The following is a 14022-nucleotide window of genomic DNA, read 5'->3' on the forward strand; positions in this document are numbered from 1 at the left end:
TTTGGGTAGTCAGGAGTGGGGTGGGGAGAAGGGAGCTGCAGAAAGTTCAGAGAGGAGAAGGAAGAAACAGTTGCAGTGAGGAAGGAGCAAAGCCATGGGGGTGAGGGAGAGTCAGTGGATTTAAAAACTCTTATAGAGCCTAGAGGAAACAGCAACAGAGGACTGATGAGGGGGAGAAGGAGGGGATGAATCAGTGGTGGCGATGTCATGGTTATAAGTGTGGATGAGGGGGAGTGTTGAGGATGCTAGAGGGAGGAGGGGGGGTGGGCAGAAGAGCAGGGAGGAGAGGTGGGAAATTTAACACAATAAAAAGTTCATGTTGTTGGGTTGTTGTTGTTTTTTTACTGAAGTGTGTGAAGTTAGAAAAGCCCTGGAATTCTAAATATTTGTAGAAAATCCCCTAAGTACTATAAACAAAACCAATCTGAGCTATTCATGGAAGCACCATCAATTCCTTGCTCCTGGAATAGCAAAGGAGGCGGTGAGGTAAGTGGCCAGGGGAAGCAAAAAAAGAAAATGGTATAAAATGTAACATTAACATTTGGAAAACAGTAGAATTTTCAGAAGTGCCTAATTGACTTAGGGTCCTACGGCCCATTTTCAACAGTGACTTATGGTCCCAAGGGTCAGATTTTAAAGGCATTTAGGTGCCTATAGGAGTTAAGTGCCTAGGTGCTTTTGAAAACCAAACTAGACAGCTACCTGCATCTTTAGGTGTCTGAATACCTTTAAAATTCTGGCCATAAGTACCATTGGGACCTAGGATCCTAAACCACTTAGACACTTTGAAAATGTTACCCTTTGGCTGTACTTATATACTGATACATATGTCTATGCTTACCTCCTTACAGTGCACCTGTCTGGCTGTCTGGAAGGTGCCAGCTGTAAGGGTTAATGAGAAAAGTCCACCTGACTAGTCTTATTTGTATAGCTCCTTCCATTCTCCAAACTGCCGTTGTCATTTGAGGGCTTTCGCCTTGCTTTTGGCACAGTTAAGGAGTGACACTGAACCCTTGCCTTTGTCCTACTTGAATGCCACTCTTTGGCGTGGTGCCAAGGCATTAATGGCCAGGAAAGATCTCCTTTCCAAAGTACATACTCTGAAGTCATATGAGACCCTTCTATATAGGAGAGAGGCTAATGGAAGTTCACAGGGAAAATGCAGTGTGCATGTTTCTTATCTTGCAGGACGGGGACAGCTTTGTGGCTTTCTTTAGCTGCCCATAATACTTGGAAAGTGGTGGTATATTTTTGCAGGCGCTGAGCAGAACAAAAACATGATCAAAGGAGGTTTAGGGCATGAACTAGGCTGCTGAGAGAATAGTGAGGAGTACAGAGAAAGCACCTCCCTTTTGAAGAATTTCTTATCATGGAACTGAAAGATTTTACACTTCCACAAGCCAAGGACTGTGAGAGAAGAATTTCAAGGCAGGAGGGGAGAGCCCCAGTAAATTGTTCCATGATGCAAGTTCAGGACCATATGAGAGAATGTTTCAATGCTATTTTGCTAAGGGAATAATCCAAGGACAGGCAAGGATGGCATTACGGGGATACAAAGAAGAGACTGCCTGGGGAACCAAGGGAGAAGGGGCACTCTCTATTGCTAACTTCCCCAGGTGTGTTGGCCAACTAATGGCCAGACTACTAACCATTTTTCATTTACAGGTTCCCTGTGCCTGCAAGGGGACCTGAAAGTGCTAAAACAAAATGGTGGGTGGGGTTGGGGGGAAGGAGGTGAATAGTCAGGTTAGGAGCTAAATGCCCCAATGAGCAAAAGTAAATGATCTCTTCAGAACAGAAATGTTCATCTTATCCCCTTCCTCTTCTCTTTTTAGGTGTCATGATTCTGAAGCTGTGGTTGGCCAGAAGGTGCTTATCCCACTGTGATACCCCTGTGATGGCATAACTTCCAGGGAGCCCTGCTGGACCTCAGAGGGGTCATAGAATCATAGGCTCGTAGGACTGGAGGGGACCTCAAGAGGTCATCTGGTCCAGGGTCAGGTAAGTTTCCCCTCCACCACTCCCCTTTCTTTTTTCTATCTTTTGTAGCTCCTCAGGTTTTCTGAGGGGGGAGGGGAAGGCCTTTTCTGTTCCCTTTTGGGGTTCTCTTCATAATTCCAGAAGCCTCCAGTTTCATAAGATCTAGTTTTTAAAATGACCGCATGAGAGACTTCTCAGGGCCCTGCAGTTTCCTTGTTCAATTAATTAGACTGCTTGGGCACCTTTCAATGAATCCGACTGTCCTTGACAGGAAATTGTGAGGTTCCCATCAGAGTATTTCTTACACATTTTTCCACCTTGTGTAGAGATAGAATTTGCCCAGCCCCTCTTACAGGTGAAGCAGGGGCAGCATTTGCCAACAAAACCCAGTGGCTCCTCCATGATCTGTGCCGAGCTCTGATGGAGTAAGTAAGTAGGTAGGCATGGGGCACCTGTGTAGAGGGTCTTGGCACACTCTCTTGTAGTGTGGCTCTTGTAGGAGCCTTACTCTCAGCACATCCCTTGCTGGACTTTTCAAAACCCGCCCCCGCCCCGCAACTCGTCCACTTGGCTGCACTCCAGCAGCACAAAGCTGCCTAAAAAAAAATGGCTTAGCCAGCCACAGGATGATCACTCCAATGTGCTAAGGGGATCTCGGGTTGCCACAGCTTCCCCTTGGGATTGTTGGCAGCAGGCACAAGCTAGAGCAGCTGAAAGGCTGTGCTCTGACATGCAATAGGGGACTGGCTCAGCACAGAGCAGCACTGGAACGTGGAGAGTACAGTAGTGACATAAAATCACCCTGTTGTGTGAGGCCACCCTCAGGTGGAGCTGTGGGTCAGGGCCTGGGGTGTTTCTCTTTTACTACATCACTTGCCTTGTTGCTGTTTGGGTGCCCTGAAGGGCTGCCGATTCTTTCTCCCTTTCTCATTCCTAATACCGCAACACATGGGGCCCTGCTCACTCATTCTCTAAATCTGCCCAATTTGCTCTGTTTTAAGTGCCTTCATTTGACTGATTACTGTTATCTCTTTTTTTAATACTCAAATAATGAAACGAATAGGTGCCCCTAGATTCCCCCCGCCCCTCAGCATTTCTATTTACCCAGTCCAAGAGAGCCCCACTTTCCACTGCATTCCTAGCCCTTTGTGGAAAGGACATACCCTTGTGGACAACGATGTAAACCTTCCTTGGTAACCTTTGTTTGTCTCCCCACAAACACAGTACTTACCATGTGTATTATCATGAGTTCTTTCTTTGATAAATCATTCATCTTTCTTTCCTTTGAGTTTAGTCTGTAACAAAAGTGATTTACAGTTAGATTTATTCCTTTGTTGCTAATTTTGATTACAAATTTCCAATCTAATATCATCTTTGAATTTTATATTTCACCAGTTCTAAACAGTCCTCTACGTGTGCCATCACCCCTTTCTCTCTCTCCCATACAGAGCATGTCCTTCAATACTGATGTGTCAGTTGTTTGAGTCAATTGTAATAAATCAGTTAGGAGAGCTCATAAATTTCTTTGTGGAGCATTATCCTCATGCCGATCCCTCAGGGAATGAAGAATCATTCTGCATCTTACCTTTTCCCATAGATTCACAGATTCCAGGGCCAGAAGGGACCACTATGATCATCTAGTCTGATCTCCTGTATGGCACAAGCCATAGACCTTTCCTAAAATAATTCCTAGAGCAGACCTTTTAGAAAAACATCCAGTCTTGATTTAAAAATTGTCAGTGATGGAGAATCCACCATGACCCTTGGTAAATTGTTCCAGTGGTTAATTACTCTCACCATTAAAAATGTATGCCTTATTTCCAGCCTGACTTCGTCTAGCTTCAAGTTCCAAGCATTGGATTGTGTTGTATCTTTCTCTGCTAGACTGAGGAGACCATTATTAAATATTTGTTCCCTGTGTCGATACTTATAGACTGTATTTGGTTCACCCCTTAACCTTCTCTTCTTTAAGCTAAATAGATTGAGCTCCTTGAATCAATCACTATAAGGCATATTTTCTAATCTTTTAATCATTCTCGTGGCTCTTCTCTGAACCCTCTCCAATTTATCAACCTCCTTCTTGAATTGTGGACTCCAGAATTGGACACAGTATTTCAGCAGTTGTTGCACCAGTGGCAAATACAGAGGTAAAATAACCTCCCTACTCCTACTCGATATTCCCCTGTTTATGTATCCAAGGATTGAATTTGCCCTTTTGGACACAACATTATGGCAGGAGCTCACATTCAGCTGATTATCTACCACAACCCCCAAATCTTTTTCAGAATCATTATTTTCCTATGTGCTACTTTGATTGTCATGCACATGGTTGCTCTTTTCTCTGTTGTTCTAGTTTTAATGTCCTTGTAACGAGAAATGGGAACTGACCTTCAGCATTCAAAACCAGCTCAGCTTAAGAAAAGAAGATCACCACCACCAAATACTCTCCATTCCTTATTAAGGCCTTAATTCAGCAAACCGTTCCTGTTCAGCAAAGCACATAATCATGAGTTTAATGTTTAAAGTCATACATACATTCCATGGTTTGTAATGGGATTTAAGCACATGCTTAAAGTACTTCCCCGAATGGGAATGGAGGAGTTAAGCATGTGCTTAAGAGCTGTGCTGAACTGGAACCAGACAGCGTATCAATGCTGTCTAACTCCCAAAGCCTCCCCTCTTGATCAGTGCTTCAGCCAATGATTCATCTCCGTGATACAATGCTGATTTCTTTTCTTGTTCATGGCACTAGAGTAAGTGTCTGTGGCAATAGATCCTCTAAAATGATCACCAATTGAGATGATCTATACGGCGTCCTTTCCAGCTCCCAAAAGTCTTCATTAACACATGCAACCTTCCTCTGGAAGGGTCAGTCCTGACTTGGCCATTGATGGCTGGGTTCTCCAGAACTCATTTCAGAATTCCATTCATTACTCTTAGCCCTGGTCTACACTAGGACTTTAGGTCGAATTTAGCAGCGTTAAATCGATTTAAACCTGCACCCGTCCACACAATGAAGCCCTTTATTTCAACTTAAAGGGCTCTTAAAATCGATTTCCTTACTCCACCCCTGACAAGTGGATTAGCGCTTAAATCGACGTTGCCGGCTCGAATTTGGGGTACTGTGGACACAATTCGATGGTATTGGCCTCCGGGAGCTATCCCAGAGTGCTCCATTCTGACCGCTCTGGACAGCGCTCTCAACTCAGATGCACTGGCCAGGTAGACAGGAAAAGAACCGCAAACTTTTGAATCTCATTTCCTGTTTGGCCAGCGTGGCAAGCTGCAGGTGACCATGCAGAGCTCATCAGCACAGGTGACCATGATGGAGTCCCAGAATCGCAAAAGAGCTCCAGCATGGACTGAACGGGAGGTACGGGATCTGATCGCTGTTTGGGGAGAGGAATCCGTGCTATCAGAACTCCGTTCCAGTTTTCGAAATGCCAAAACCTTTCTGAAAATCTCCCAGGGCATGAAGGACAGAGGCCATAACAGGGACCCGAAGCAGTCCCGCGTGAAACTGAAGGAGCTGAGGCAAGCCTACCAGAAAACCAGAGAGGCGAACAGCCGCTCCAGGTCAGAGCCCCAAACATGCCGCTTCTATGATGAGCTGCATGCCATTTTAGGGGGTTCAGCCACCACTACCCCAGCCGTGTTGTTTGACTCCTTCAATGGAGATGGAGGCAATACAGAAGTAGGTTTTGGGGATGAAGAAGATGATGATGATGAGGTTGTAGATAGCTCACAGCAAGCAAGCGGAGAAACCGGTTTTCCCGACAGCCAGGAACTGTTTCTCACCCTAGACCTGGAGCCAGTACCCCCCGAACCCACCCAAGGCTGCCTCCTGGACTCAGCAGGTGGAGAAGGGACCTCTGGTGAGTGTACCTTTTAAAATGCTATACATGGTTTAAAAGCAAGCATGTGAAAGGATTACTTTGCCCTGGCATTTGCGGTTCTGCCTTTGCAAAAGGTTTCTGGGGAGGGCAGCCTTATTTCGTCCTTCATGGTAGGACACTTTACCACTCCAGGCCAGCAACACGTACTGGGGAATCACTGTAGAACAAAGCATTGCAGTGTATGTTTGCTGGCATTCAACCAAAATCCGTTCACGCGGTGGGAGGAGGCAAAATGCGACCTTGTAACGAAAGCACATGTGCTATGTATGTAATGTTAACAGCAAGGTTTACCCTGAAAGAGTGTAGCGACTGTTTTATAAAATGTGTCTTTTTAAATACCGCTGTCCCTTTTTTTTTCTCCACCAGCTGCATGTGTTTCAATGATCACAGGATCTTCTCCTTCCCAGAGGCTAGTGAAGCTTAGAAAGAAAAAAAAACGCACTCGCGATGAAATGTTCTCCGAGCTCATGCTGTCCTCCCACACTGACAGAGCACAGACGAATGCGTGGAGGCAAATAATGTCAGAGTGCAGGAAAACACAAAATGACCGGGAGGAGAGGTGGAGGGCTGAAGAGAGTAAGTGGCGGGCTGAAGAGAGGGCTGAAGCTCAAAGGTGGCGGCAGCGTGATGAGAGGAGGCAGGATTCAATGCTGAGGCTGCTGCAGGACCAAACCAGTATGCTCCAGTGTATGGTTGAGCTGCAGCAAAGGCAGCTGGAGCACAGACTGCCACTGCAGCCCCTCTGTAACCAACCGCCCTCCTCCCCAAGTTCCATAGCCTCCACACCCAGACGCCCAAGAACGCGGTGGGGGGGCCTCCGGCCAACCAGCCACTCCACCACAGAGGATTGCCCAAAAAAAAGAAGGCTGTCATTCAATAAATTTTAAAGTTGTAAACTTTTAAAGTGCTGTGCTTAAAGTGCTGTGTGGCATTTTCCTTCCCTCCTCCACCACCCCTCCTGGGCTACCTTGGTAGTCATCCCCCTATTTGTGTGATGAATGAATAACGAATGCATGACTGTGAAGCAGCAATGACTTTATTGGCTCTGCAAGCAATGATTAAAGGGAGGAGGGGAGGCTGGTTAGCTTACAGGGAAGTAGAGTGAACCAAGGGGTGGGGGGGTTCATCAAGGAGAAACAAAGAACTTTCACACCGTAGCCTGGCCAGTCATGAAACTGTTTTTCAAAGCTTCTCTGATGCGTACCGCGCCCTCCTGTGCTCTTCTAACCGCCCTGGTGTCTGGCTGCGCGTAACCAGCAGCCAGGCGATTTGCCTCAACCTCCCACCCCGCCATAAACGTCTCCCCCTTACTCTCACAGATATTGTGGAGCACACAGCAAGCAGTAATAACAGTGGGAATATTGGTTTCGCTGAGGTCTAACCGAGTCAGTAAACTGCGCCAGCGCACCTTTAAATGTCCAAATGCACATTCTACCACCATTCTGCACTTGCTCAGCCTGTAGTTGAACAGCTCCTGACCACTGTCCAGGCTGCCTGTGTATGGCTTCATGAGCCATGGCATTAAGGGGTAGGCTGGGTCCCCAAGGATACATATAGGCATTTCAACATCCCCAACAGTTATTTTCTGGTCTGGGAATAAAGTCCCTTCCTGCAGCTTTTGAAACAGACCAGAGTTCCTGAAGATGCGAGCATCATGCACCTTTCCCGGCCATCCCACGTTGATGTTGGTGAAACGTCCCTTGTGATCCACCAGAGCTTGCAGCACTATCGAAAAGTACCCCTTGCGGTTTATGTACTCGGCGGCTTGGTGCTCCGGTGCCAAGATAGGGATATGGGTTCCATCTATAGCCCCACCACAGTTAGGGAATCCCATTGCAGCAAAGCCATCCACTATGACCTGCACATTTCCCAGGGTCACTACCCTTGATATCAGCAGATCTTTGATTGCGTGGGCTACTTGCATCACAGCAGCCCCCACAGTAGATTTGCCCACTCCAAATTGATTCCCAACTGACCGGTAGCTGTCTGGCGTTGCAAGCTTCCACAGGGCTATCGCCACTCGCTTCTCAACTGTGAGGGCTGCTCTCATCTTGGTATTCATGCGCTTCAGGGCAGGGGAAAGCAAGTCACAAAGTTCCATGAAAGTGCCCTTATGCATGCGAAAGTTTCGTAGCCACTGGGAATCGTCCCAGACCTGCAACACTATGCGGTCCCACCAGTCTGTGCTTGTTTCCCGAGCCCAGAATCGGCGTTCCACAGCATGAACCTGCCCCATTAGCACCATGATGCATGCATTGTCAGGGCCCATGCTTTCAGAGAAATCTGTGTCCATGTCCTGATCACTCACGGGACCGCGCTGACGTCGCCTCCTCGCCCGGTATCGCGTTGCCATGTTCTGGTGCTGCATATACTGCTGAATAATGCGTGTGGTGGTTAATGTGCTCCTAATTGCCAAAGTGAGCGGAGCGGCCTCCATGCTTGCCTTGGTATGGCGTCCGCACAGAAAAAAGGCGCGGAACGATTGTCTGCCGTTGCTCTGACGGAGGGAGGGGCGACTGACGACACAGCTTACAGGGTTGGCTTCAGGGAGCTAAAATCAACAAAGGGGGTGCCTGTACATCAAGGAGTATTTCAGGCAGGACTGCACGGAGGGTTCCAATAAGAAATGGTGCACCTAAGTTATCGTTGTTATTGGAACAAGGAGGTTAGCCTGGCCTCTGATTGATACATGGCTAGATTTACCTCGCTGCACCTTCTCTGTGAGTGACTGCAGTGTGACCTAGAGGAATGAGTCCCCTAGACAGGGGAGGAGGCAAATGAGTACAAAACAAATCTGGTCTATTTCTTGTTTTGACCCACTCCATCTATCTTTTACATCTTTGGCTGGCAGCAGACGGTGCAGAAGGACTGCATGCCATCCACATCTCATGGCTGCTCGGCAGAAGATGGTACAGTACGACTGCTGGCCATCCCCATCTCTTGCCTGCCTGGCAGAAGATGGTGCAATACGACTGCTAGCAATCCTCATCTCTTGCCTGCCTGGCAGAAGATGGTACAGTACGACTGCTAGCAGTCCGTATCGCCTGCCCGCTCACCATAAGACGGTTCAATAGGACTGACTGCAGGACTAAAGAGAATGACCTGGTCAAGTCACTCCAAATTTAGTCCCTGCGCCCATGTCTGCCCAGGCGCTCCCAGCCGACGCGGCCAGGAGCACCTCGGACATGATGAGGACGACTACCAGTCGTATTGCACCGTCTGCTGCCAGAAGGCAAGGGGTTGCTGCTACTGTGCAGCAAAGCCGTACCGCGTCTGCCAGCACCCAGGAGACATAGGGTGACGGTTACCTGAGCGGGCTCCATGCTTGCCATGGTATGGCGTCTGCACAGGTAACTCAGGAAAAAAGGCGCGAAATGATTGTCTGCCCTTGCTTTCACGGGGGGAGGGAGGGAACGGGGGGCTGACGATATGTACCCAGAACCACCCGCGACAATGTTTTAGCCCCATCAGGCATTGGGATCTCAACCCAGAATTCCAATGGGCAGCGGAGACTGCGGGAACTGTGGGATAGCTACCCACAGTGCAACGCTCCGGAAGTCGACGCTTGCCTCGGTACTGTGGAAGCGCTCCGCCGAGTTAATGCACTTAATGCACTTAGAGCATTTTCTGTGGGGACACACACACTCGAATTTATAAAACCGATTTCTAAAAAACCGACTTCTATAAATTCGACCTTATTCCGTAGTGTAGACATACCCTTAGACCATACCTATCTATTATTCCACTATGGGGTCTCATGAACAGGCACTTCGGGAAGACACATAAAGCTCATTTGACTTCTTTTCTACATCAGATTTAAAATGAAATAGCCCCAGCTTCAAAAGTGTGTACATTAAATACATAGTAACACTTACTGTATTAACATGCATATTTTTAGAAGAGGCGAAAGGAGGATTCTATTTATATACTCCTCAAAGATCTATTCATGCAAACCCAGAGTTTAGGTATTCTGCTTTCTCTGTGGAAAGGAGGGTCTTCCCTCCATTTCAGCAGCTGCCTGAAGAAAATATTGTAGAGAATACAGCAGTTTATAGATAAACATAGAGTATATACAGTCCTATCATTCAGGAAGACCTCTTACCCCAACCTCTGGAAACTTAGTGCAGGATTTTTTGTCAATTGGTGCACATAAGAACCCCTGCTTTTCCGTTCTCTTTCCACCACAGGCCAAGTTAATCCCTGGTGGAATTCTGTGGACATCTGTGGAGTTACATCTAAAATGATTTTAGCTCATTATTATGGTAAAATGATGTGCTTAATTGTCCCTGAAACTAGATTTCAGGAGGGGGAGGAGAAGGGTCTAGTGAGCTAAGCAGAGGACTGATAACCAGGAGCTCCTGGCCTCTGCACCCTAGCTCTGAGCTGACTGTCTCTGGCCATAACCAAGCCCCTTAACCTATCCCCCTCACTTTCCCAAATCTGCAAAATGGGAATAATAATAATACTAACCTCAGAGGAATGTGGTGGTGATAAGTTTGTGTTTGGATAGTGCTTAAAATATAATGGACCAAATTCATGCCTGATTTAACTTCACAGAATTGAATGGGCTTAAATGTTACTTTTACAATGATTTTCCACGTGCTCATTCTCTTGAGAAATCTGCAACCTCAAATTATATGCAGGGAAAAATTTGGGGCCAGATTTTCCTCTCACTTATACTGGTGCAAATCAGAAGAATACCCTCTGAAGCCAATGGAGTTACGCTATTGTAATACTGGTGTGTAAGTCAGAGGACAATCAGGCCCATTTACTATAGAATGCTGAGATTTGAAGAACAAAAATCATAGGGCTTAGTCATCAAAAATAGGGCTTAGTCATCAGAAGCAATTTATTTCTTTTCCTCCTAAAATATAAAGCTGTAAAGTTTACAATGGGATAAACAAAGCAATAACAGACATCCCTGTATCGCTTCTCATCAGGTAACGTTCCTTCCCCATAGTTTGATACAGGGATTCTGTTTCATGTCTGTAGCCAAATGCTTTAGCTCTGGTGCCCATAAAAGGTTTCTGGTCTGACTGTCTTGTTATCAGCCCATCAATATCCTGACACTTCCTAGCAATTAATCCTGTGCTGAAATGAAATTAAGTTTCCATTTATTTGGCAGAATGACCCCAGGACTTCCTATTTGGGGAATACAAAGAATAATGCATCTGCAGTTTACAGGAAGTTAAAGGCTCTGATTTCCTGCAGAGGCAGTACAAGAACAAACAGGGAACACATATTTCACAACGGCAGTCGAAAGTGCACGTAAGCACCCTGGCGGCCTCCAAGATGAAAACAATTGGAAGGGGAACATCCCTGGTCCCAAAATCATGAGATGGTGTTTTGTTGCTTACACAACATGCCATTAGGAAGTAGATGTAGTTCAAGGTTAATTATTTTTCCAGGTGATTATAAAATTTCCCCTTGGTATGTGTCTTGACTCTTACATCAGTAAGATTGTTCTAATGAAGAAAGTAAGCTACAACCATGATCTTTATATCTATTTCTGCTCAGAACAATACGGTGACATATTCCTTTCCGGCTCTGTTTAAACAAGCTGGACCAGATTCATCCTGGTGCAAACTCCACTGAAACAGATGGAGTTACATCAGGGTGTACGTGTCTCGTCATGTTGAAGGGTGAGCCTGACTGAAAATACTGTGTGTACTTGTCATGGTTGTTAATCAGCACAGAATTTAATCTGGACAAATTGTGCAGCAGACTAAATCTAGTGGTTTAAAATGAAAGACACATGGATAAGTGCAAGTAGCAGCCAACCTTCTGGGGTTATTCAATGTGAAAAGAGGGCAGAGGGGAAGAGAGCTTCCCTAAGAAAGAGGCTTTAGTAGTTCCATCAAGCAACTGAACACTTCTTTATGCACAAAAGGTAACACTTTAAATCGTCCCCAAAATTGCCTTGCAATTGTTGTATTTAAGGTACATCATCAACTTAAATCACACTTCTACCTTAATTTTTTCCTACTACAGTTACAAGTAATACTTTTTGGGGGTGGGGGTGGGGGAGTCAGACCACTCCACACAGCTCTACTTCTAACCTTTGTAGATGAAAGCTAGTCTGTCCCTAGACAGATCGTTGCAAGATGGTGACCCCTGAGTCACAGTGCGAACATCAGGCAGGGCACACGAGCCTGTGAAGGTGCCAGGAATGAGATAAGGCATCAGGGAAGGGGAATATGTTTGAAAATAAGACAATAAACTATGAGTTGGAGCATGTGGAGGGAGCATCAGGCAAACTGAGAGCAGTGTAGGCAGTGCAGGAGTGTGGTGGTGGTGTGGGGAGTTGCAAGGTAAAAGGCATGACATACAGAGGGAGAATAAAATGGGTAGCAGAATGTTAGGGACATATGGCAGGCCAGTGAAGATAGGACGGGACATTTGAGGGACAGGAGATTGTGCGGGAGCGGTCAGGGAAAATGCTAATGGTGCAGCTGCCTATGTCTAGTTAGAGAGGAGACTAAAGAGGGATAGAATGGCAGCGTCCCTCACCCCAGGGGATAGGAGAGTGCAAATCGAGTTCTCTCTTACCAGTGAAGAGGGAGGCCACATTCCTGTGTATGTATGTAAGGTTGAATTCTGACCCTGAGATAACTGCTCACAAAGTACAGATGGGTGCCTTCCTGCTGAAGGCAAACAATCAATCAGAAAACAGGCAAGAAACTGTGGGACCTTTTTTTCTTTCCTTTTGATTTTGGTGTTGGTTTATAAGTGCCTGAAATTGCAGTGGTTACAATGTACCTCTCCAGCCCCAGTGATGCGTATACGCTGCCTAGAGCCAGATTCCAAACTAAGGTGTGTGTTGCAGTAGAACCTCAGACAACAATAACAACGAGGAGTCCTTTAAGGTGCCACAAGGACTCCTCATTGTTTTTGCTGATACAGACTAACAAGGCTATCACTCTGAAACCTGTCAGACAACAATGCGTGACTGCTTTGTGGGCAGATTTTTCTTTGGCCTTTGACATGCTATGGAGTCTGAGGCTCCTTTGAAACAGATATCAAGTCAGGGACTCAACTGTCTCACCCTCCACCCTGTTGCATGCGCTGGAGCATCTCTCTTCATCCTTGACTTTTGGTATATCTCACTGCAATTCCATGTTATACATGTGTTGTCACATAATTCTTCACCTTCTGCAAAGAGTGGGCTTGGCTCAGTCCCGGAGCCTGGCAGAGGTCCCTTGGTGATGGACAGTCTGCATCAAGGGAGATCACTTCACTCCACCAAGTGGTGTGCAGTCAGCTGCCACAGCCCCAGATGTGGGCTCACTGGCTAGCGACGGGGGGTAGCCAGAGCATCTGGAAGATTTGCTGGTTCGGCTTACAACCTAAGCAACCTTCCCTGGAAAGGCTCTGCTGGAGTCTTGGAGGCAAATTAAAGCTGCCTTCCCTCAACAGAACCCATGGGAGTGTGGCAGTGGAAACTACTCCTGGTCCTCATCTTGGGGGAATTTCCCAGCAGGGTGCAGCTTTACCCGGCAGCAATGGAATGTTGACGGGATCTGCAATGTTAGGGTGTACTTTATACATCAAACAAACAGCTGCATGTGAGCTACCACTGCTGCATGCCCAGAGCTGCTCATGAGTTACTGCTGAGCATGTAATGGCAGCCAGATTTGCCTATACAGAACTGGTTCCCATATTTCTTCTACCAGCAATGCTTCAGTTGCAAGCAGTGGGAGTTTGCCTGTAGGGGGAATACAGGATCGGGCCCATGGTCAGTGACTGTACAACTATGGGATACCTGGAGTAGGGTAGATGCAAAATGTGATATGACATTCTATTCTCAGAGAGGTTTTTAACTTTCTGCCTATTGTCAAAACCCGCTCTCTGTTGAGTCAGCGACAAGATAGACAGTTGCTCTTCATTAGAGAAGTCGTTCATTTGCAGTTTCTATCAATCAAAGCCTGTTCCTTCTGTGGGAATTTTAATTAGTCGATTATTAGTCCCTTCATCCTTTTAGCCTTGCCTGCAGCAGGCTTTTCTTGCTGTTATTCTCAGCCTCCATCTGATGAGAGGTAGTAATTACGCGAAGCACCATCGTGACTGCTACTATATGCTTTGTGGGCTGCTGTGAAATGTCTTTATATGCAGTTTTAATGTGAGCATCTGGAAAGCTACAGTAAAA

At 46.4% G+C, this 14022-nt stretch overlaps 2 long non-coding RNA genes across 2 annotated transcripts in view; both read left to right on the plus strand.

Moving 5' to 3' along the window:
- Window positions 1-1384: 1384 nt before the first annotated feature.
- LOC142070553 (uncharacterized) overlaps window positions 1385-14022 on the plus strand; it is a 54408-nt gene continuing 41770 nt past the window's right edge. The window contains exons 1-2 of the long non-coding RNA XR_012666409.1: window positions 1385-1616; window positions 1836-2001. This is a non-coding gene — a long non-coding RNA (uncharacterized LOC142070553). The remainder of the gene's footprint in view (window positions 1617-1835; window positions 2002-14022) is intronic.
- LOC142070551 (uncharacterized) lies at window positions 5697-6780 on the plus strand. The gene is made up of 2 exons (XR_012666407.1): window positions 5697-5855; window positions 6243-6780. It is a non-coding gene; the product is annotated as an uncharacterized LOC142070551 (long non-coding RNA).

Source organism: Caretta caretta, chromosome 1 (genome assembly GCF_965140235.1).
Source record: "Caretta caretta isolate rCarCar2 chromosome 1, rCarCar1.hap1, whole genome shotgun sequence".
Classification (NCBI taxonomy): Eukaryota; Metazoa; Chordata; order Testudines; family Cheloniidae; genus Caretta; species Caretta caretta.